A 25,190-nucleotide genomic window follows, 5' to 3' on the forward strand; every position below is an offset into this window, starting at 1 on the left:
GGCCAGTTCAGTAGAAGTAGTGCTTTCCTCCAAGGTCAGTTCACCAAACAAGCTGGGAGTTTATCTATGTCTACTAGAGTGTCCATGTTAATGCTTCTGTGCTGTAGATTTTTTTACTTGCTCCTATCATATGAAAGTGTAATGAAATAGCAGCAATCAGTCTATGCAGGCATGTTGCTAATATTAAAAGACTAAACATTTCAAGTCAAAATTTCTTCCCTTTTCTTTTCATGTGATTTATTGTCTGTCATGTCCATTTTTGAAAGAAAACTGATCTCTAAGATTTTTGTCCACTGCTGAAACACATTTCAACAAAACACAGTGGTTTTGTATCAGCAGTATAGAATCCATATGCTATGACAGTCTTCTTTTGACGTCATCTGCTTGGATGCATGGTGTTTTCTGGTGCTGACTAACACTTTTTTCCCCAGAACACTTCTCTCGGATTGGTCTTGGTGGGAGGGGAAGGCTGAGAAGAAAGAGTAATAGGGAATAGGCAACGGTAAAAGCATAAAAAAAGTATCTGTTTAATTTTGCCTGAATGGGGTCTTGCCATTAAGTTTAGAATGTTTTCTACAGCGTAAAGGACATTTTCTGCCACAATAGCCCCTAAAGACTCCATTCTTTGGAGAAATTTAAATATACTTGCCCTGCTTTGAGCAGAAATTTGTACCAGATGGCCTCCAGAGATTTCCTCGAAGCTGAATTGTTCCCTAACATGGAACGGTATTCAGCAGTCATTGGTCACTGGCATACCTTCTGCAACAAAATATATGAAGTGAAATCAAAGGAGCAAAAAGTCTCTTTCTATTCTCAGCAAATCCCATGTTAGGTGCTATACTAGGACAGTGTATTTCTCACAAATCACTAGCAACTAGTAACCTCACTAGGATTTGTGACATAACAAAATTACAGTGTCATGTAAAGATGGAAAGAAAAGTGGAGTACTGCTGCTGTAGATGTCATTGTCAACAGGAAAAAATGGATCATGTACAACTTCTCTGTTCTTTATAGTATGCAGCCTTTTCTCCACTGAATGGATTTTGGAATCTAAAAACTGGTTGCAAGCTGTTTAATTTTCTGAACATAATGGGTCCTACAGAGACAAATGGATTCAAATAGTTCAGCAAGCCTTAAAAGAAAGCAGACTAAAAAAAGAGTTTTATATGAAGAGACACCTCTGTTTAAAAAGACAAGCAACCCTGTCTAAAAATTGCCTTAAAAGAAAGACTTTTGAAACCTAGCCTTATGCATAAGACCCCATAATTAAAACCCTGAATTTTTGTATTTAAGGTTTGGAAGATTCTGATAACAAGGGAGTAGTAAAGGTGTCATTAAAAAAATTATTTTCTCTCTGGCTGAAATCAGTTTTGTGTCACTACAGGCCTAAATTATTTTCATGAATTCGTGGTATCATCAAACTGTGGATGGTTGAGAAAGCTGAGGAAAACTTATTGCTTTAATGATAACCTTGAGTAGACTGTATGAGTGAAAGTACGTGAGAAGGTTATTTACATGTGACTTCAAGCCTTTTTTTGGAGGGTTGAGTTATATCAATTTGTTAGGAATTAACTCCCATATTACTCCCATCTTGCAGTTTTGTTATAGATAAGTTTGTGCTAAATACCCATTCTGCTCAGTGCTTTATTGTAAGCGTACTGGTGTTGAGCTAAGGGATACTAATGGATCAGAGAATTTTGAGTGCTTCACTGCCTGGCAGTACATCTGACACTAAGCCAGATTTTTGCCTGCAACTATCAGTCGGCCCATATTTGCCCCAATGAGACAGATTTCTTGTCAGATCCATGACTTAGATGTTGGGTCATCACCACATAAATCACCTGGGTAAAATAGATCAAGACAGAATCAAAATTCATTGTGCCCATTAAAGACAGATGTCATCTCGTAAAATACATAACATGTCAAAGCTGACATAATGTTCACTGAGAAAGTATAGCCCATCTATTTACTAAATGGAATAAATGAAAAGAGGGAGAAGAGAATTAAACAGGCATCTCTGCTATCTTTAGCACAGGAAAGGAGAATTCAATTTTAGACAGTAGGTATAGAACTCCCCTGCAGTTTCCTGGTGATTCATTGCTCTCTTACAAATTTCTGACAGCTGACAGCATCACCATTGTACAGCAACCTCTGCATCATCCAGTCATGACTCTTGAGCTATGAGTTCAGCTCCAGCTACTGAGCATTCCACAGACACCATCTAACTGCCCTAACTAGCCTACTACTAGCAGAACTGAGTAATTAACATAATAGGTATTTATAGAATAATGTATGCATTTACACATACATTTGCTCAGTCATCACTTCTCTGGAGGCACTTAAACTCTCCATTACTATAATCACTCCAAATGAAATTTGTGTCATTTGAAAGAGGTTGTTGGGAGTGGATTGGAACACTGAGAAGCCTCAAATTCCCTCCTAGGAGACTCCCAACAGAATCCCAGAGCCCGCAACCCCAGAGGGTCCTTAGAAACCAACAGACAAAATGGACCATGGCACAGCCAGCATTGTGGCTCCCAGTGAGCAGCCCCTGGGCCTCCCTGATGTTCTGGCAGCATTTTGTCACCTTTTGTCCATCCTGAAACCTTCTATCCTCAAGGTATGACCCAACCCTTACCGCTATGGCCTGGGGGGAAAGGGTGGACATGACTCATGGCAATTGTTCCTATCTCTCTTTCCAGGCTCAGGCAACCTATGCCAGCTGTCCGTGCAAGAGCAGCCCTTCCCTGCAGATGGACACTCCAGGCAGGGGTGGCACCCCATGCACTGGCAGCAGATGTGGCACCTCAGGCGTCCCTAGCACCCCTGGTCCTTGGCATTTTTGGGACAAGGGCTCATCAATCCTGTGAGAGCATACCTGCCCTCACCTGGGTGATGTATGCCCAGTAAATATAATTTACAGAGAATTTTCCAAATGTTAGGTCCATATCTCCTGTTTCACTTCCTGTAAGCAAGTCTCTCGCCAGTCTGCAGCCCTGTCCTGCTGGCCAGCAGCTCACTCTGCAGGGATTGCTCCAGCCACAAGCTCTCCAGGTGTCTGGCACAGAGCCGGGGCACAACAGTGATGGGGGCTGGCTCAGCGGGTGCCCTGGAGGGTCCCCTGTCCCAGCACAGCTGTAACTTATCACCCACAGAGGGTTCAGATGGCTCCATGTGGCTACTTCTTTGACTTCTGGGTCTTCTATCTTCAGTGGACAAGCACCAACTTGCTTCCACCAGCCACCTCCACACTCAGCCACTGCATTGCATCTCTGCTGTGTGCTGTCCTGTGGGGCCCCTGGGCTGCAGGACCACTCTGGCCTGGGCAGCCCCCGGGAGACCCCAGGACCAACTGCAACGCTTCAGGATTCAGAGAAGAAAGCTGTCCTAAGCCTCTGCAGTGCTGCCACTGTGCTTTCTGGGCACCAAGACATGGAGAGAGAGTTGATTTCTCTTTCTTTTTACCATTTGTATTTCTGCTTTTCTACAACTGGTTGGTATCTGGTCCCAGGAGATAATGAGCATCCCTAAGTCTTAGTGTTCATAACTGCCCCTTGAAAAAGCTTTCCAGGATTTGTTTTTTGTTTGGGTTATAAAATCAACTGAGATTAATTGAGTCCATCATCAGCAAGTTTGCTGATGACACCAAACTGGGAGGGAGTGTCGACCTGCTGGAAGGCAGGAGGGCTCTGCAGAGGGATCTGGATAGACTTGAGAGATGGGCTGATTCCAATGGGATGAAGTTCAATAAAGCCAAGTGCAGGGTCCTGCACTTTGGCCACAACAACCCCCTGCAGCGCTACAGGCTGGGACAGAGTGGCTGGAAAGCAGCCAGGCAGAAAGGGACCTGGGGGTACTAATTGACAGGAAGCTCAACATGAGCCAACAGTGTGCCCAGGTGGCCAAGAAGGCCAATGGGATCTTGTCCTGTATCAAAAATAGCGTGGCCAGCAGGACCAGGGAAGTGATCCTTCCCCTGTACTCTGCGTTGGTGAGGCCACACCTTGAGTATTGTGTTCAGTTCTGGGCCCCTCAGTTCAGAAGGATATTGAGGTGCTGGAGCGGGTCCAGAGAAGAGCAACAGGCTGGTGAAGGGACTGGAGCATAAGTCCTATGGGGAGAGGCTGAGGGAGCTGGGGTTGTTTAGCCTGGAGAAGAGGAGGCTCAGAGGTGACCTCATCACCGTCTATAACTACCTGAAGGGAAGTTCTAGCCAGGTGGGGGTTGGTCTCTTCTCTCAGGCACTCAGCAATAGGACAAGGGGGCACGGGCTTAAGCTCCGCCAGGGGAAATTTAAGTTGGATATCAGGAGAAAATTCTTTACAGAGAGAGTGATCAGGCATTGGAATGGGCTGCCCAGAGAGGTGGTGGATTCACCATCCCTGGAGATTTTTAAACGCAGATTGGACGTGGCACTGAGTGCCATGATCTAGTAAATGGACTGGATTTGGACCAAGGGTTGGACTCGATGATCTCGGAGGTCTTTTCCAACCCAATCGATTCTATGATTCTATGATTCTATGATTCTAATGAAGTCCTAATTTTATCTGGTGACTTTGACTATCAAAAGCATGTTAGTAAATTTTAATAAACGGCTTCAACTCTTCAGCTAAGCAGAGATTTTATGTTATATAGCTGAGGATCTAGTATATAACTTCATGCAGATTTCCTTCTTACAATATATTTCAAAGCATGTAGTAAGAGTTGAAGTAATTATTTGATACTTTGCTTTTAATAATGTGTGCCTTTTCTTCCAGTCATGGCTGCTCATCAGCTCTCCCTGATCTCACTAAAATTTTTGTTTCCTAATATTGTGTCCAGCAATCTGCACAGTTTTTGCTTCTGACAAATACCTTCAGGGTCCTTGTTTCAGCTGCTGATGACATACAACAGGTCACTTAAGTGACCTGGAATGTTGTTTCTGTCCTTTCTAAAGAAAAATGCCTTTTTAAAAATCTGAACATTTATAAACAGGAAAAGGAAGAGGATTAAAATAAGTGAAAAATATAATGAATTCCCATGTTTCTGAATGGGTAAATCCCTTGCTCTTCTTACAAACAGACATTCACCAAAGAATCATATGAATAATAAACGTTTGCCCTCACATTTTGGAGCATAAGGAAACCATAACTGTGCTCTGACATGTTATAGGTAGAACCCGACACAGCCTAGTTTTGTTCCCCCTCTGTGATTCAGAGCAGAGATATTCTGCAGTCCAAATTGCAGATCTGGCACTGTGGCAACAAGTAATCATGGAACGATTACCAGGGTATAGGAAACAATTACTGCATAGTTCTATAGATGTAATGTTGGAAACACTTGAGTTTGTGCATGGAAAACACTTGAAAAAATGACATATATGAAGGTATCCATAAAAGACAGTGGAAAAGAATTGTAGAAGGATTTTGGGGTAGAATAAGATTCATCTGTAAAAGTTAATGTTATTGTGGTTGCTCATGCAGAGTAACAATTTTTATGGAGTTCTGTGTTAAAGGATAAAAGGATATTGCATCTTTGCCAGCCTGTTCTGTATGGATATTACTTGAGGCTGAAGTAGGTACCACGCCTGATCACTAATGGAAGGACAACATGTACTGATTAAAAAAAAGTCCAGTTCATGTGTCCAGAGTGGGAGGACAGTAGTGAATAATTCTTTCCTGTTTAAGGATGTTTTTGGTTTATGAACCTAAGGACTCCTTAAAGACTCTGATCTGGTTTCTGGGAGCCAGTGCTGCTTATACCATACAAGCCTGCAGGATTTTATGCAGGAAGACACAGCTGGTAAAGGAGGCACAAAATGCTATCCTTCTACTGTCCCAGTAAGGTCAACAAAAGTGAATGTCAAATAGCTCAGATGATTACTTATCCTGGGGAGCCATTACAGACAGTAGCCAGGATTAGACTTTCAGCTGAGACACTGCTCCTGAGAACTGCAAAATGAGGGATTATTTAGGTGAAAAGATAATGACTGAAAAAGCATTATGAAACCTCATAGTGGGAGGAAAAAGGCCAAGGCTAGAGACAGAACAGAATAGATTAAAGGAGAATTGTTGAGATAAAAATGACAGTGTAAAAAATATATACCTGTGTCACTAAAAACATATGGGATTATTAAAATGGAAGGCCTTTCAGAAATCTAATTTATCCTTCCACTCTCTGGTTTTCAGATAACACTGTTCTCTATTTCCTTTTGAGAATGGCAGACTGTGTTTTTAATAACTGTTTAAATTTAAACTTTCTAATTTAAATGAAAAAAACCCTTTTGGTTTGTGATGCTTTAAGGCATCTCATGATTGAGCTTCAAGTAATGCTTGGAGCCTATATTGCATGCCTCCAAATATAGGTCTTCTTATAAACTAGGTACACAAGCTGATTTGAACAGCCAACATTTCCAGGTCTCTTTGCACTGTTAATGGAAAATGAGTTAGTGATCAGCCTATAAGGTTATTTAAGAAAGGAATTTTTAGAGTTATTTTTGTAATATTAAAAAACCTATAAAAAGGAAGGAAAAGAGGAGGGGAAAGGAAAGGGAGGGAAAGGGAAAGGGAAAGGGAAAGGGAAAGGGAAAGGGAAAGGGAAAGGGAAAGGGAAAGGGAAAGGGAAAGGGAAAGGGAAAGGGAACCCCAAAGTAAAATAAACTCCCTTACAGAATATGTGAAAAATAATTACTTACTCTAGCTAGCATTGATAAAAGAGTAAAGCCAACGTAAATTAAGCAGCAAATAAAATATTCACCTTATCAAAATGTATGTTAGTAACCTGTTTCTCCTGCATTTGTGACTATTCAAAAACAAATACCCTTAATGCATCAATTTTTGATGCCAATTTGTTGCATCACACTTCCAAATTCCTGTCAGTATTATAAGTTCCAGGTTCTGAGGTGCCCAGGGTAAACCCATTTCCAATTCTCTGGAAATTACAGTTCTGAGTCTCCTCTGCCCAATAGTTCTGAAGTGACCTCTATCATTGAGTAGCAGAGTAGGAAAGACCTTGCATTGGTACAATATCCAGTCACTTTGTGCTGCACTCAGGAATTCTCACCTTCATTCTCATCTGCTCTGCACTAGTGGCTAAGGAGATCTGAACTACCACAGATTGATTATCACTCATTTTGGGTGAATACTTTACAAGGTCATCCTGATCCTGCAGGAGGGGGTAAAGAATGAAGAAAAAATACATGATCATGATGAACACTGAAAAAGCTGCACTTTCCTTTTATTTTCCATGTCACAACAGATGGTCGTGAATGTTCATTCTTGCAGAATCAGTTTTCATGAATATTCCATATGGCTACATTGAACAATTACTGTTTACCTGTATTTATGCTCACTACTGAGAATCAGAACCGAATTACAGTGACATCCAGGAGTGAATTGCACAAGAGACCAACATTTAGGAAATAAAAAGCATTCATTGTTCTGTGAAATACTTACTGGGTATCAGCATGAAGATTCATGGAAAAAAATCACTTTAGCCTTGGATATGGTTTGTGGAGGACAATGCAACAGATTCCACAACAAAATAGGATTTTGTGAGCCATGAGGAATCTTTATAAGCCATAAAGGAGACAGCAAAGAGGCAATTTCATTGAAGTATGTAGACTTAATGGTATCTGTAATGTCAGTGTGAATTATTAGAGCAATTCTGGCCCTGATGGCAATGTGGAAGTTAGAGGGGGGGAGCATGAAAATAGCAATGTTATAAGAATTAAAAAATAAAGAGTTGGAAGGCTTATCACTGAGTGTAATCATTGAAATGCTATTCTGTAGAAATGTTACTCCAGTTTGAAAACATCTGTTGGAGTCCAAAAGACATAGTTAGACCATTAAAGGCAGGAAAGAAAAGGTGCTTTGGGGTCAGACAAGCTGCTTTCAGAACAGGACTTTGATTCCTTCAAAAGGCAGTGGAGGATTTAGCAGCCAAAGAAAAATTCCGCCAAATTTTCCTCCGTTGGAAGTCCTGGAAATGAGAACTTTATTTGAGTTCTTTACTGTCAGGTCAGTATTTAAGGTCAATACCTCTGATATTGAGGTCATAATAGTTTTTAAGTTACTTTTATAATTACATTTAGAAATTACGTAAAAGATGCAAAGTGAAGTGACCGTTTAGGATCCAAGAGAAATCAGTGTCAATGCTGGCAATAGATACCATATTAGGGAATTAGCAGTTGTTGGCTTTAATTTAGGATATGGGTTTGAATCCAAAATTATAATGATAAATGCTTGGACTGTAGAATTAAGAAACAGTCTTCCAACATTTATTCGTGGTTTTACCTCCATAAGAAAAGACCTGAAATAGGATGGTAAAGGATAGTACTCTGGCAAGCTGTGTAACTGGCAGTGTCCAGATACGCACATTGCAGATTTTTCCTTCTTCAGACTTGGAAGAAATTTCCCTATGACAGCGAGCAGCTAGGACTTTTCTCATTGCCTGCAGAAGAATAAACTTCGAGAAATTCATGTGCTGCCATTATATGAGCCTCGGTTCTAGATTTACTTTAAGTTGTGTACTCAATTTGTTCCGTCTTTACTGTGCATGAGCAGCATGCTAGGAAGCATTCATTACATGATACATACTCTATATAATAATGCACCAAGCAGCATGACATTATTTTACTTCCTAATTAGTTGGAGGCTCTAACCTTGTGATCAAGCTTCTTTTAGGGGAGGAGGTATTTGATGATGTCTAGATTTTACACCTTGAACATTAAACTTAAGTTTTGTTTAATCAAGAAAGAGGGAAAGCCAAAAAAAGTGATTCTTCAAGCTTCAGGTAAAGAATTAGAATGAGTGGAGAATTCTCAGGTTGGTCAAGGTGATGAGAAGACAACCACATTGTGCAGTCTGGTTTGAAAGCAATAATTGGCAGAAACATTTTACTTGGGATCAGGGAGCTTGGGACAACAAAGGGTTGTGTGCTCTTTTGAAGACTGAACGACAGGGCAGGAAAAAAACACCGTGAAAAACTTGTATGTGAGTTATTGGTTTTGTTCTTTTCCCCCCCCATGAGTCAGTAAGACAATTCTGCCACATCTCTGGTCTGGTTTTGCCCTTGCATGCCCGAGTCTGACACAATATAATGGCAGATGTTATAGAATCTAAGACTTTATGTGGGAAATGTTTCTGTAATGCCTTTGTGAGCTGGTACTGTAGGAGCAGCTTCCTGATACAAGTATTTTTAGAATGATAATAATTGCACATTTGAAAAATGTCACAGTAAACTTTGATCTCATAACAAGATGAGTTTAGCTCGCAGAAAAACTTAATTGCTTAATTTTTACTGTATTAGGAAGAAATCCATTGTAATATTAGGGATTCAATGTCTATACTAAATGAGTAAGTAACTATAGCCCTGTCCAGGTGAAAAGAGTAATATGTCTATACTTTGGACACTTAAGTATAAAGAAGTGATTAGGAATATGGAGTTAGAGGCCAAAATCAAGGGGATGTGTGGTAGGAGAGTGGTGTAAGGAGAAGCACACATTTCAGGCTGGCATAATTTAGGGAAGATCAGAGGTGTTACATGTGTAACCTTGGTCTTTCTGTTAAATAAATTATTTTACGAGATTCTCTGATGTACTTTTTAATAGAACAATAGAGAAGAAATTAAGAAAAGAGAAGTGGAGAACTATACAAACTATGTGAACACATCGTTGATTACTGGAAAATTTCAACATAATTTCTAATGCGAAAAGGCTCCACACCTAAAGCACATCTTTTCATAAAGTATTACTTAACTTGAAAGAGTTGTTGATTTTGGTTTTCTGTTGCTTCCTTCCCATACCCCAAAGGAAACAAACTAAGGTCTCCATATCTTTCTGGCAAAATTTCTTGGTTTCATTTTTCAGTTTGACTCTTAGTTTCGGAAAAGAACTGTTTTGAAAATCAGCCTTTTTTTTTTTTTAATAAAAAATAATTTCTCCAATGGAAAAACCAAAACAACTTCAAAGTATTTTTCAAAGATCTTTGATAATTTCTCAGAGTATGCTTTTGGAGAACACAAAAAGAAATACAAAATTAGGAAATAATAATCCAAATTGTCTAAAGTAAATGGGGACTGACTTATCTGAATTTTTGGGACATTGTTTTTTCTGTTTTTCACAACAGCCTTCTGAAAATGAAGCTTCATTTTGCTATCAGCTTGTATACCAAAAAGGTATAGAACTTGCCAATAATCTGAAAGTTTAACATTGCTAGAGAAAAAGTTGATTTTCATTTAGAGTTCAGCTTTTTTAATGCCATTTGATAAGTGGCTGACAGAACATGCTCTCAAGTGTATGTACTGTTTGGTGGATCTTATATATGCCTGTGGAATGTCATTTTTAGAGCCAGAGAACATAACACTTTGACACTGATTGCAATGGATTAATTTTTAACCTCAGACACAAAACTTCATAGTTAGGATTTTTTTTTTGGTAGCTGTTTCATATACTTATTACTATAATTTCTAGTAGGGTTGCAGGAAATTCAGCAGCTACGTGTTTCTGTCATATTGCAGTGTTTGATTTCAATTTTTTTAAACTGTCCATATTGCACACTCCACTGTAGTATGGTGATATGCAATTCTGTCCTTAATGAGGTAGCCTAGATATTGGAACCAAACTGTGCAGTGCATCAGAACTCAGTAAATTAACTGATGCATAATTCTGTCACATGGTTAGACTGCAGTATAACTGCAAATGCAGGAAAAAGACCTACAATTGAAAGTAATAGATCACAGAAGGCAAAAACTCTATGGAATGAACAATGCAGCTCTAAAATCTGTGAATGGTGGGTGTGAAGGTAAGTGGCATTAATAGCAAAAATACTTGTCAGGATGGTCCTGGCAATGTTGCTCTTAATGGTTTGCAAGAATAATTACTTCTGATTACAGTTACAACAGCAATACTGTTTGTCTACGCCACAGAATAGATTGCACAAGGGTGCTTGGAAACAAGAAAGCTTTGAAGGAAATTCAAAGTCGAGGTGTGCTGAATGTACTGGTACTAGATTGGGAGAGCTGGACCGACGGGTACACTAGCATGATGATGGCAGTTTCTTGGAGGGTGTTAGCAGTGACAGGCATTGCTACTGCTGTGGCACTAGCGTGTCAAGACACCATGCATAAAGATGCCATGGCAATTTTTCTGTGCACTTGTGCTGCACTGTCCTCCACCTGGCCCCTACATCAGTAGAAGAGAGTGTACATTTCTCATTAATCACCTCTGACGTGCACTCGGCTTCTTATCTCTGAGAATAGGTTTCTTAGAGGATGCACCAACTCCCAACTGCAGGAGATTTCAAAGTATATTCAGCAAATATCTTTCAGATAACAGAGAAATTTGACAGCCTAAAAGTGTAGCCACTTAAGGCTAATAATCTCTATAGTAGGGAAATATTTAAAACATTTTAATCATCACCGTGATCCTCCTTTTATTTTCAGTTTGTGATTGTCTTATCCCCATACTTCTGTCATAGGAATATATCATTAAAATAGAAAGATTTTCTTGCACAGTGTGAGAAATATATTTCTCTTAAAAACATTTGCCTTACTTGACCAAGGCAAACATCTTATTGCCTTCTTGTACATTCTAGGATACCAAAATATCCACTCCTGAAAACATGGACAGCCTTACTGAAGACTTATTTTACTGTAGAAATGTAATTCAATGTCTTCTGTCAAAAGTTTCTGTTGTGTTGTCACAACCCACACAATATAGGGCACAACATTCTTTATAATGTTCATTCTCATCAGACTGAACAAAGACACCAGTCCACCTGTCAAGGAACTCATGCTTTTATTGTATAATCATCTTAACTCTGGCAACTAACCCACTATTTAGTCTCAAAAGTGTTGGCTAAGAGGCCCTTGACTTTTACAACACACTTCAACAAACTCCCAATCAACAAACTTCTCAATTGTCAGCTAACAAGCCCTTAACTTTTACAACACACTTCGACAAGCTCTCAACTCCCACAACAAACTTCAGTTCAGAGTAGAGTAGAATAGGATAGGCTCGCTTTGCCAAGACAAAGCAAGGGAGAGGGAGAAATAAAAGCAGGAAAGGGAGAAAGAGAAGAAAGAAATTACCGGTCCTTAGATCCTACGTGGGATGGGGTTGGGGGAGAAGTTGGTGCAGGCATACTAAGCCTGAGTCTCAAGGCACAAAATGAAATTTGCTCAGAATAGCACTGCTCCACCTCCAATAACAACTTTCCTGTCGCAACAGTCAAAATGCTTGAGACAAAACTTGCTTATGCCTGGTCCTCCACATGTGTGGTTGGAACTGGCTTAACTGAAGTAAAGACAAAAAGTAAGTCCCAAAATATTGTTTGACAATATTGAACTGAAAATATTTGGAAGTTATCTTTCTGCCAATGTGTTTTAAGTGAACTTGATTAAAGTTAAAGAAAAACACCCAATGCAATAACTGGAACTAAAATCATCCTATGAAGTCTATATAACATTAGTAAGGGAAGAATAAAAAAATTTCTGTGACCTATCGAAAGCTTTGTTGGAGATCTGTAGCTTTTTTTGGTCATAAATTCACAATTCCTGATATCCTACAATTACAGCAAGAATGTCAGACTATGTTTTCTAAAAGTATGTTTCTAGTCTTGTAAAGAAATGCTTGAAAATCTGGATCTCAAAAGCCAAAGAAAAGTAGCACATCAAAAACCCCAAAGTAAATCTATATTTTCCTTTCTATTAGGTTCTGTAGATTTAAAATTTCAAAACTTCCAAGACCTATATTATTACATTCAATGATAATGACAATAAAAATTATACTGATGACTAAGATGTTACTTCTTAGGCAACGAGAAAATAAATAAGCACATAGAAATATGTTGTTGGGAAGACAATAATTTTAAAAGTAAAGGTTCCCCATTTAGCTATGCAGGAGTCCATATAAATAGATAGATTCTAAGGCCAGAAGGGCATGTGCAATTTTTTCTAGCCAGATTTTCAGGTATACAAGCTGTAGAACTTTTCCAAAAGTGGCAAGTAAACTAGTTTTTAGAAAAGTATTGAATGTGACTTTAACATTCTATGCAGTCACAAATTCCCATCCTCTGATAAATTACTTCAGCTTTTAATTACCCTTATTGTCAAAAAAAATTGCATCTCATTTCAAGAATTTATCTCACTTCGGTTTCCTGGTATTGGATGTTGTTCCTCTGAGAGAAAGCTTTAAAAGCACTCCCCTGCCCAATTACTTACCAGTACTTGATGCATAAGTGACAAATTTAAAGCCAAGGCATGAAAACATGCAAAGGTTGTAAGCTACAGTAAGAAGCAGAAGAAGCAGGCAGATGGAACAATAACTAGGCAAGTGTAGCTTGTTTGCACACGTAGTGAAGGGTAGGGAAATAGAACCCTTTCTAGACAACATGTTCTCACCGATAGCTCTTAGCTAAACAAACATTAAATTTTGTGGATGCTATTAAAGGACTCAGCTTAATGACCATGGAGCCAGCTGCCTTGTCATAGCTACAAAGGAGGTTTTACTTAAAGAATACCATACAGGAAAATAAAACATTCCTTGGGCTCAGCAGAAGACAGAACTTCCCAGAAAGTCCTTCTTTTGGCTACTTTTCAGTTCCCATCTTCAGCTTTCTATTGCTTTGGCTCTTGCCTGCACAGTAGGGATGGAGGATGAAGCTCAACAGCTGTGACTTAACAGCCAGAAGCAATTTTCATTGATTTGTCCTGCTCTTTGCAGTCTTCCACTGGAAACATCCCCAGGGCACATTACTAATTGTTTGCCCTTTACTTTGGGACCATTGGATTAATGGTGTTATATAATGGTCATTTCTTCATCATTAATACAATAACAGTGTGATGAATTTTACAGTCAAACAGTCCTTGGCTCTTGCTATGGGGGTAGAAAAAAATCCTTCCATTTTAAAATGAGATTATTTTTCTTTTCCCTGTTTTTCTTCTACACTTTTGCAGCCTAGTTATGACCCTCAGAGTTGGGACAAGAGAGAAAATACAGTAACCCAATAAAATGGCAAGTGTTTTTGTGACTGTTCCATGAACGATACAAGTCTTGTACAGACTAACCAGCAGACAATGCCCACCTAGGTCAGATCAGAAGGATCCATGCTTTCATATTTGAGACTACAATTATATTACTACATAGGTTCTTTGGGCATTGTCTTGTTACCATCCATACACCTAAACTGTTGTCAGATTAGTACTAAGAGTTTGATAGTGCTATCCCACACTGACCAGTTGCAGTGCTGAGGCCTGAAAAATAGGCTCTGAGCCAAAGTTGACCTCTAGATGAACCTTCCAACCTGATGTCATATTTAGCCATGACAGAATTATTAGCCAGAATTCTGTATAATCTTTAGTAAAACACATAATATAAGACTACACCTGTGTAAACATGTATGCTTATTAGTAAGATATATTGATATTCACTTATTAGTGAAGATTAGTATCTGTTTATTAATGACGTATCGATGACGTGTCTATCTTTCTGTGTTTAGAGACTAGTCAAGGCAATGGAAGTAGATGGCTGGCCTTGTTTGACAGTAGATGGATCAAACTGTCTCCCTTGATTTTCCTCTGAGCCCTGGCCAGGCTTTGGGTTAAACCCTAGGAGAGAAGAGAGCCAGATATTTTCCACACTAAATAGTGATGTAAGCTCACACCCAGAATTTATCACTGAGAATTAACAAGTGGTTATCCTTAGAAGCAGCCCAGAGAGGGGCTCCAGCTAGTATAGTGTAGAGTTAGTGTAGTAGACCACACTAAAGATAACTCCTGCCCAACAAATCTGTTTTGTAACTTCCCGCACCTGCAACATGGTTATGATTGGTAGTGGGGAGTTGGTCTTAATTAGAGAAAGGAAGTGATGCATAAAAGAAGTTGTTCTCTTATTTATTATTGTCATTTCCATGTGCAGAATTATCGATCTTACCCCTAAGCAAGATGATTTCTGGTCCCCTTATTTAAAGTTGCAGTATTACAGGAAATAGATATGTTGCCAACTCTGCAGAGGTGGCAGGATAATTTGTCAATTAGGAATAATCAGTTCTAGAATGACATTTATGTCTGTGCTATTTCTGAAACCTCTTTAATTAGATCTGAGTTCATCTGTGTGTCAGCTGAAGCAACAGATATTAATTGTCCCATATGTAGATCTTGGAAAGAGAAGAAATGAAGTTTTTCTTGGACTGTAAGCAGTGGGGAATCCTGAATTTTACTGTCAAAACATGCCAGTGAAGAGGTTTTATTTTTTATTATTTTTAATCTTCTATTTAAAAATAAATTTGGTGCTATGCTGCCAGGCTTGGATACAGAAGCTCTCTGTTTATCTCCTGGGTGGGTATTACTTGGCTTGACAGTTTCAGCCCTTGCCAGTATGCCTCAGTTTCGATGAGAGGAGATCACATCTGGTCCTGAGGAGGATGAAGGACATGTTAAAGCCTGCTCAGTCCCTGGCATCTGGGCTATTTATCCAGGTTTGTGAGGTCACGTCCTAGTGAAAGATCACTTAACATGGCCAGAGAACAGAAACTCCTTACCTAGTGTCATTAATTCTGAAGGCGTTTATCCCTGCAGTTGTTTAAACACCTTTACTGTGACCAGCCTACTTTCTAAAGGGAGAAAATCCAGAACTTCGCTGTCTTGGTCCCCAAAAGCAGGACCAAGTGCATATTTGTTTAAGTAGAAGTGCTAAATCTGCCACTTTTATCACATTACTTTTTTTCCTTATTTAGGAATAAGACTGAGAAGGAAAATACTTTTTCCTTATATTTTAAAAACCAAAATATATTAAATATTAAAACCTCATATTTCTTAAATGTTTATATTTAATTATTGCATGTTTTCTATGAATTATCATTTATTATTAAACTAGTTAAAATTATGTAGCAACTAAAATTAAGTCAAATTCAAAGACAGGAATATAGGAATTGAAAGGCTTTCTTAGCAGACAGGCATTTTCTGGGCTAGTTACTTTATTCCTGATTGTTCTGTCTGTCATTAAAAAGGAAGTTTACTGACTCTCTCTTAGAGCTGGCTTGTCATGCTTATACTTTCCTGAACATCTTGCTATAAGTTATTTTGCCATATTCATCCACATGTTGCAAGAAGTCCTAAAAGTAAAATAATATGTAGAAGGATTTTCCAAAGTAGCCTTCTGAGTTAATAGCCCAGTGAAAATGGAACATTTTAAAGAAGACTCAGAAGTATTTCCAACAAGACATTAGAAAGCCTAAAGGTAAATTATCAGTTTACAAGTATTGCCACATTTACACTCTCGCGATTACCATGAAATTAAAACTAACACAAGAAGTTTCTAAAGTTTTGAAAGCTTCCCCATTACCCATAAACATAGAATATCAGCAGAACACTAGGAATGTAATAAGTCCTGCATGGCATTTTTTCATTTGAATGGTGGGCAGTTCTTAATCTCTGTTCACTGGTTCCCTGGTGCCAAGGGGAAGAAAGTCAACCTGCCACGTTATGTTTCTTGATCTCTCTAACTCACTGTAAAGCCTTCACCAGGTTATCAACTTTTTTTCTTTGCCGCCTGTGTAATGGAGATAGTCATTAACTACTACTTATTTGATTTGCTGAGATTATGACATTTGTGATAATGAATATTCATAAACCATACCAAGTTCATTGAAATGAGGTACTGTAAAAGGGCGGTGTGTATTAACAAATCTAATGTATTTACCCTCATATAAGCTGCCTAAACCAGCCTCAAAGACTGCATGATGTTCTCACTCAGCTTTGCCTTTTAGTTTGGAAACGTATAATGGCTGGAGGGGAGTAACTACTGGTTTCATTATTATTAAACCTACTAAAAACTTTTGGAAGAGAAGGGAGACTAAGGCTATAGTCTTGCGCATTCCTGCCAGGATATCAAGGGCCATATCTGTACTTCTGTGGGCTACTGTTCAGACAGATAAGGCTTTAAAACATTTAACTTTTAAAATCAATATTTTGTATCAGTCTCAATCTCTCTTCCCTCAATTTCTTTTCCTGCATCTCTGTGTTTCCTCCTTTAATGTGTGTGTTGACTTTCTTTTGTTGTTTTTTTTTCCCCTCCAGTAGCATAAGAATTTTTTTTCGTTTGAGGCTTGAAATACTGCTTCAGGATGACCTTATGACCTTTTCTGCCAAAGGATCTGTGAGACTCACATGTATTCTAGAGAGACATTCATGTCACCAATGAAATTCTGATGAGATTACGTAAGATAGTGTGTGAAAACTAAAATAGGGATGACAGAGTCCTGCAGTACAACTGAAACAAGAGAAAAGGGAGCCTGAAAGACAGAAATGCAATTACACAGCACTGCGCCAGAACCTAAGAAATGTTGACGGGCAGAAACATGCTTAATTGGGGAAGAGATTATGGAATTGCAGGTGCTTTTCCCTAACTTGTAACTACAACAAAACGTGTTCCAGTCTCCCTTTTTCCAACTCAGTTCTTGTTCAACAAATCAAAAGTAGATTTTTCTTAAAATGTTCTGCAGATATTAGATCCTGTCTACAGCGAAAGCTGCACAGATAACTAAAATATGAGAAGTTTCCTAATTGTGGCAGTGGTCTAGAATGGCAGTGGTGGAAGGAAGTTTCTTCTCCTTTTCCCCAATCTAATCCAAGTGACATTTTTCCTTAGGCATAAGAAACATTTTCTTCTTTTAGAAGTTGGAGAGACTCCAGAGATTTTTTTGCCCCCTCACTCTGACGTGTATGGTCATAATAGGGCTGTGACTAAGAATTCAGAAACTGTGGCCTGTTTTGTATCCCATGTTGCAGCTATATGGATAAAGAATTACGTCCTTCTGTCTTTTCTTGGAATAAGAGATTGTGTACAAAAATTGCCAGTTTAAATAGCCAGATATATAAATATCAGAACATGGCTCAGCAGTTAATCCAAAACCATTATCATATAAAACATATGTTCTCAGAAGGATATCCTAGCAACCTCCTTTACGGTAGAAAATTTGTTTCTTTTATTCACCTTGAAGCCACATTTTTTTCCATTTATTAGAAGGGTAGATACGTTTCTATGTACTCTGTTTACATACACCAACCTACTGTATACTTCCACCATTAACAGAGTTTTCCAGCTATCTCAAATCTGCACTTCTTGGGTCCCTCGTGACCTTTGTAGATTTAGTATAGGATTTTCATTTAATAGGGTAAGGCTGACTCTCCTTTTTTTCTGCTTCACGTATATCTGAGATCTTCTCACTGAAATTTTATCTTGGTTAGAACACTTATTCAGTGTAGCCTGTTTTCAAGAGCTTTTCAAGAACATATATATGAGTTACTCTGTTTTGCTATTCTATTGTATTCTCCACAGGAATTCTCGTTCGTTATCTGCAAGTCACAGTCTACAGTGTCTTTTAGAAAAAGTATAAGGAGGTGGAGACAGACAAAGCGGGTGATTTTGCACATAACATATAATTTACTGACAGTTGAATCTCTTTTGTAAAAAAATACAAAAACCACTACTTTTAATGAATGGAATTTCTGAACTTCGCTTTGTGTACCAGCTTATAATGTTAAGTAAAGGGAACAGTACAAGGGGATGGAACTGCACTTAAATCTGTAATAAACTTATTTTTTACTAGTTGTTTTTGTCCTCTTTAAAGGATCATAAATTGTACTATGAGGTATAATTTAGACTATTGTGTTCATTTTGATGTTCAGGAGGCATAATTTATGGTATATTAAAATTAGTACTACATGGGAAGTTTACTAAAATTCTGAGAATCCTTGGCAAGAAATTGTGTTTTTAAAGAAGGATAAAATATGATAAAATATGATATGATATGAATATACGTTATCCCTCTTATTCACTGTCACAAGGAAGACAGAGTAAAACACAGCCAGTAGCAAATGCAGATTTTAAGAACCAAAAGTTTAGAGCTTTTGTTCGGCTTGATTATCTCACTTGCTCACTCCCACCTCAGCATTATTTTCCCTAGGGCTTCACTTCCCTTTTCTAGCATGGACATTGCTGCCAATCAGTGAAGTTGTGTCAGTTTGTGCTTTGCAGCTGCTCACAGTTATCAGTATTTGATATTGTTGGCCAAGGTCCTTCAGCATCTCCTATTTGTCTCCATGTGCTCCCTGATCTGCAGGGTCTTTTCCTACATCTAGGACCTTTCCTCCAGGCAGGATTTTCACCTTCTTCTTCTTCAAAATTTAAGTATATTTGCCTATAACCTGCACCTGCTCCTGAAATGTTCAAATGGTGCCATTCCAGTTTAGTGTTGTGCATTGTCTGAAATTCTACAAATATAACCCAGTTAGTAGTTAAAGTTATTATGCACCAGCCTCCGAGGAGCTTTAGATGCATGCAGATTAAAACTGTTTCCAGATAGAGTGTGTCTGTAATTTTTTTGGGTAAGTCCAGGCAGAATATGTTCTGAATGTGATCTTTAGGAAGTTATCACCATGATATAAAGACAGTAGTGACAGCAGCAGCCGCCAGACAGTTAAATCTTTCCTCGTACAATGCAAATACACCTGTGGGAGATTATACATAAGGTCAGATCTTGTTTTAATTCCTTCAGATGAGATTACTGAAGTATAAAGTGAGAGAGGACAGAGCCCAGATAAATGGAAAGATGGATTATGAGCATGAAGTAGAATAAGAAAATTATTATTTGCGATGAAAAGATAAATGTCAAATACTAATTTATACTAGCTCTTCACTTGCATCAATACTATTTTCAACAAAGCAGGAGATGATTAGTATATAAAGAAAAAGAACTGAGATTATGAAGTGACTTTTCACAGCACAAAATAAACATTAATAGTCTTTCTGAGATAGATAGGTTACTGAAACAAGGGTGGTGAGTAGTTAAAAAGACATTACATACTGCCCTAGGAAAGTCTGTTAGCAAAAGAACAAAGTCAAAATAGCAACGACTTCACGTGACTCTGCTTTGTTGAAACTTCCACTATCACATGCCCTTGAAAACAGCCAGTGGGATTACCCTTCTACAGTACTGCTAAATGGTGCATCTCAAAAGTCTTGAGGATGCCCTAAAATGAAACTATTCCTGCCTTTGAAGTGCAACTTAAAGCAAAATACACATATACACACATACCACCCCCTTAAGTAAATAAATAAATACCCTATTTTTAAATTGCTTTACTTTATCTTTTTCTTAGATGAGCAGGGATAGGCGGCATTAGTATTGAGGGATAGTTTTATGTTTGAGAGATGCATAACTCTTCTTTTACTAATCTGTTTCCTAAAATTCTGTTTCTTTCCTCTTCAGTGTTTTCCCTTCCTCTTCTACCACTGTGCTCCTTCTTAACAGAATTACCTCAATCATTCTCTTAATTTCTAATTATGTCTGTCTTCCTGTTATATAGATAACTTCCTATTCCTTTTTTCTGGAGTTATTTCCTTATTTTTGCTCTCCTTGACTGAACCCTTTTAGACTCCTTCATCTTTCTTTGTCCATCTTATGGTTTTCCAGTTTTTCATCCTCGTTACTTCTTTTTCTCTAGCCTCTGGCTTCCTCATCACATCTTTTGTCAAAAATACTCCATATTTTTGATATATCACCACTTACTTCTTTCTTAATCCTATCCTGTTATTTTATTGCTGACTGAGATTGGCTTTCAGCTCACTTACCATCATCATGAAGTGATTTGCCCTAGGGCCTGAGCTCATAGAAAGTGCCATCCCAGGCAGAAAAATGGCTGTATTGAAATGGCACCTTCTTGCTAGCAAAGCTGCTTCCTTCCTTTGTCAGCTTCCTGTGTTGATTTTAGCTGTAAGTATGTTACTTTATATTATACCTGCAGAGCTATCACCAGCAATATTCAGCAGAACTTTCTGCAGTAAACAGCACTGGAATCACTGGGTTTGGTATGTTCAGACAGACCTAAGAATAAATTCTGGTGTGATAGGATGATACCTGTGTTGCTGAAGGCTTATTTTGGCCAGTTAGTAGTAATGCAAAAAATTAAGAAAGGACCTTATCTTGATTCTGATTCACATTAGCTTGTCAAAAGAGTCAAGAAAGAAAATCTTTTAGCTGCAAACTGTGTACATCTGGAGTCAAAGAAGCATAATAAACACAGAAGCGTACAGCAGCATTTTTATACTGTCACTTTTCTGCACAGAACTGCAATTTAATTACTGCTATACCCTTTTGACCTAGGGTGACTGTTTCTGCAGTGTTGCTTTTGTGCCAGCTGGAACTGCAAAAGCTCGAGTTGTCCTTCAGGCCCTTAGAGAGCAGCAGTGATAGAGAGCCTGGGACCTGTTGGAGAGTTTCTGTCTTTGGAAAAGGGTACGCTGGTAAGATACTGATAGAATCACAGGAGCACAAACTAATTCCTGTGACTCCTCCATTAAACCTTCCAGACCATAAAGGAATGTAGAGAGTTCATGATCCAGAGGAACTAGCAAAATGATAGAAGAGTAGAAAAGAAGGTGAGAAACCTCCAACAATTTCTAAGAGGAGCATCACTTATGCAGGGAGACAGAACTGCTGTGGGATGCATTTTCTGAATTCATCTAAAAGAGATGAAAATATTTTAACCTCTGAACTTCAAATACATCCCTGTAATACCACATCTTGCTTGGTGGTCAGCTCTGGTGAAACAATGTCCTTTCCAACAGTCAGTAAAACAAACAGATGGATTTTTTCTTTCATTTCCCTCAGAGGCTACAGTTCCAAGCCCCAGACTGTTTGAAACGGGTCCTACAGCCAAAGCATAGCAGATCTGAATCTAAACAGTTCAGACAGGTTTCTCACAACTGGCACAACTTTACAGTGGTCTGCACATGCACACGCACAGCACTGAGCATGGATGCATAATGTCCAACGTCTCCAGCACCTTTACAGCAGCTCTGCAGAGATACCTTTCAAAGACAGGACAGAGGAAACTGAAAGATCAAACAGACCAAGCAAGCACCTGGTTGTGCTATTGTGGAGGTCTATAGTGTCAATTACTGTCATCAGACTTTAATTAGCTTATCCTCTATATATATAATGCGTGAAATTCTCTGAACTTCTAGATGGACAGGATATAAGTAATAGCTCCCAGTTAGAATGTGCTGCAGTTCACTTTTCTTTGGAAATGCACAATACTGGGAAAGACGTATTAGCATTACATGGAATTAGCTGCATCTCTCCACGTATTCTGCAACACCATAAGAAGTAAAAAGGGCTGAGTGAATAACTCAAAGTATTTCATCATTTTGTATCTAGTACCTATCCTACTTTGGATTAGGCTGAGTTGGATCTGCTGCGATTTTCAAAGTTAACTAGGGATACCTGATATTCATCCATTTTTCCTGCTGAACATCTTTCTCAGCTGCAAACCTTCAGGTGTGAAATTACCTCAAAAATGGGCTTCATGAGTGTCTGTTGCTGGCTGATTTTAGAGTATACAGCAAGTTGCTTCAGGAACAGAGAAATTTCATTCATAACAATTAGGGCTCTTCCACTGCATGTTTATCTGCTCTTGGTTGTTCTACCATTCATTCTTTGGAGTACATTAGCTGACAGCAACTGTATGCAACTCTAACTGTATGCAAGATTTGCTTTTATTCTCGAATGTTGTATCTTGTTATCTTTGTTTTTAACATCACGATTTTACTATTATTGCTTTGTGCTTGGAATCATTACAGTTTTTATGAATAGGCTAAATAAATTGTCTCCCTGACTCCTATTTCATTTTTGTGGGCAGAAGTAACCTTGGCACAGAATGTTCCAAGGATTATTGATTACTGGAGCTGTGCCTCAGGCAATCAGCTCCTTCAAGCCAATCATTAATGCCCTATATGTCAACAATTATTGAAGAAGTGGTGAATGCATTTGCTCTGCTCTCCAAACACTTTTCCAAAATAGTAAGGTGCTTAATAGTTGCTAACTAAATTACAGAGTTTAGGGAAAGAGTTCTAGTTGAAAAGTCACCCTCTGGGCCAGGCAAGGAGGAAAGTGGCTTAGACCTTCACCTGTAAGGCTAAGGCACAATAAAGTGCAGAGTAGCAATCCTTAAAGACAGTATAAAAGAGTATTCAGTTCCTTTCATGTTCCCTGAACACTCCAACATCCCCTACCTCTTTGCCTGAAAGAGTGGCAGCATGTACTGTCTGCTACAGGACAGAGTTTGAGTCTTTCTTCTGTATGCAGTTACACTCCGGCAAATTTGGCTGAAATTAGTGAATTGGGAAAAACATGATTTGGGGAAACTAATAACTGAATGGTCAGTTGGGCAGACAGCACAGGTATGTGAACTGCACTTTCTTGGAAAGGCAGGCCAAACAAAAAAAATTAAGTTGCATTACGCAATTGCCAGAGGTACCTATCATTCTATAATCCTATCAAAGCTAGCAATAAAATCAATGATGTTTTCACTTTGTAAATAGCAGAAATCTGAAAAGAAACAGCCTTGGGTTGTGAATGAGGAAAACAGCAGTCTCTGAAGGCACATGTGGCAAGTCTGTAGGACTTCAGTGTAGCTGTGATAGGGGAGCAAAACCAACTCTAGAGCCCTGTTCCTCTTGTGCCTGTTCCACACACAGACTGTTATCTCACTGTTGTTATTCTCCAGACATTAAAGCCCAAGCATCAGTAATAAGCTCCCTGGGTCAGAAGTTACAATTCTCTGCAAGCTGCTGCTGAAGAGATAAGGATATGGACCAAGGAAAATGAAAGTGTGGCTGCAAGACACCCCTAGCCTGGTTTCCCTTGAGGAGCTCTTGCCTGGATGGTGTGCTACTGCACAAGTTCTTTGAAAATGAGGATGGCATAAATTATTTAGGCATGGCAGCACTGCCCACAGCCATGACATGACTTGCATACAAATTCTAAGTTCAGGCTCATAATGCTCTTCTGGGAAGAAGTTGTCTTTGAGGTGCTCACAACCACCAAGATCAGCTGACATGGAAACACAAATGGGGTTTCAGTCACCCTTTTATTTATTTGTTTGTTTGTTTGTTTTTGTTATCATGTGAGTTTGTGCTACAGGATCTTCACTACACTAAGTGTACCAAAATACATAGTGTTCTTGGTCCTCAATTTAGCCTTTTCATCAATCCAACCTCTGTAGCTTTGTTTTAGTCCAGTACTTTCTCTGTCACATGTGGCAGGATATAGCACTAAGTAGCCAGAACTCTATAAAAAGTATAAATTCTCTTATCAGTTTCTGGTTATGCACTGTACTAAAATAAATATCTATTTTTAAAAATCTGCAGTGTGAACTTGCTGCAGCAAACCTGAGGGTAAAGTTATGGTATGGGTATATGTGGCAAATACCTACTGAATAAACAACAGAAACACTAAAATGGGTGGTCTGGGAGTATCAGTCATTTGTTCTTCATGACTGTTTTACCTGATTGTGGGTGCAAGTGCTTACAGAGTGTGTAAAATGACAGATAACCTGCCACATGCAGTTTTGGGAAAACATATGCCATTCTCTTTGATAATCTGTGATTTTTTTAGTACATGGAAATGAATTCTTGTTGAAGTAACTTTAGGGCAAGCTAGCAGGTCCAAGCTCCTCCTCAGTGTTTTCCAGCTTCTGTAGAGAGAAGTTGTCTATTCATTCCTGTATCTCATGCTTCCTCCTATGCCTCCTCCAGGTGTATACAGCTGGCAAGGCAAAGGAGTTGTTATGCCCTCCTTGTACTCTTTTGTGTAATGACCAGTAAGAACTGCAGTCCCTGTTGTCTTTTGGAAAATAGCTGCTACTCAGCTCAGATGTGAATAGAGATGAGAAAGCAAGAGGTTGGCTATAGGTGCTATAGTTTCCATGTTTTCTATCAAAGACAAATTGAGAAGACAGCAAATGCAGAAATAACTACATTGCACAGGCAGCTGCTGTGCAGGCAAGATTTAGACTTTCTGGAAAAGACAGATTTGCTGTAAATGAACAATCTACTTAGAGTTCTTTCTCCTGCTTTGACCAAGATATTGATTGTTCATAAATCATGGATGGCCAATTATCTTTTATCCTGTAGCCAGAATGTTCTTGAAATGAGTTCAGGCAGTGTGTCTCAGGTACAGTGAATCTGATTCACCAGTGTCCTCTTGGCCTCCACACCGTTTAGACATTTAGGAGAAAACTGTACCATAGTCTTGCTGCTCACACTCTTGACGCACTATATGTCTACACAAACACAGTAAACTGTTTCAGGGATAGTTCTTTTCTATGAACTTCCTTCCCTCTCACTAATTAATAGAAACGCAAATGAA

The 25,190-nt window shown here is 38.8% G+C and overlaps 1 long non-coding RNA gene across 1 annotated transcript; it reads left to right on the forward strand.

The window, feature by feature from the left end:
• Nucleotides 1–2,512: 2,512 nt before the first annotated feature.
• LOC120322587 lies at nt 2,513–2,941 on the forward strand. The gene is made up of 2 exons (XR_005562386.1): nt 2,513–2,620; nt 2,703–2,941. It is a non-coding gene; the product is annotated as an uncharacterized LOC120322587 (long non-coding RNA).
• Nucleotides 2,942–25,190: the final 22,249 nt, after the last annotated feature.

The sequence above is a fragment of the Pipra filicauda genome, unplaced genomic scaffold (assembly GCF_003945595.2).
Source record: "Pipra filicauda isolate LSUMZ 115617 unplaced genomic scaffold, ASM394559v2 scaffold133_size2016399_pilon, whole genome shotgun sequence".
NCBI lineage: Eukaryota > Metazoa > Chordata > Aves > Passeriformes > Pipridae > Pipra > Pipra filicauda.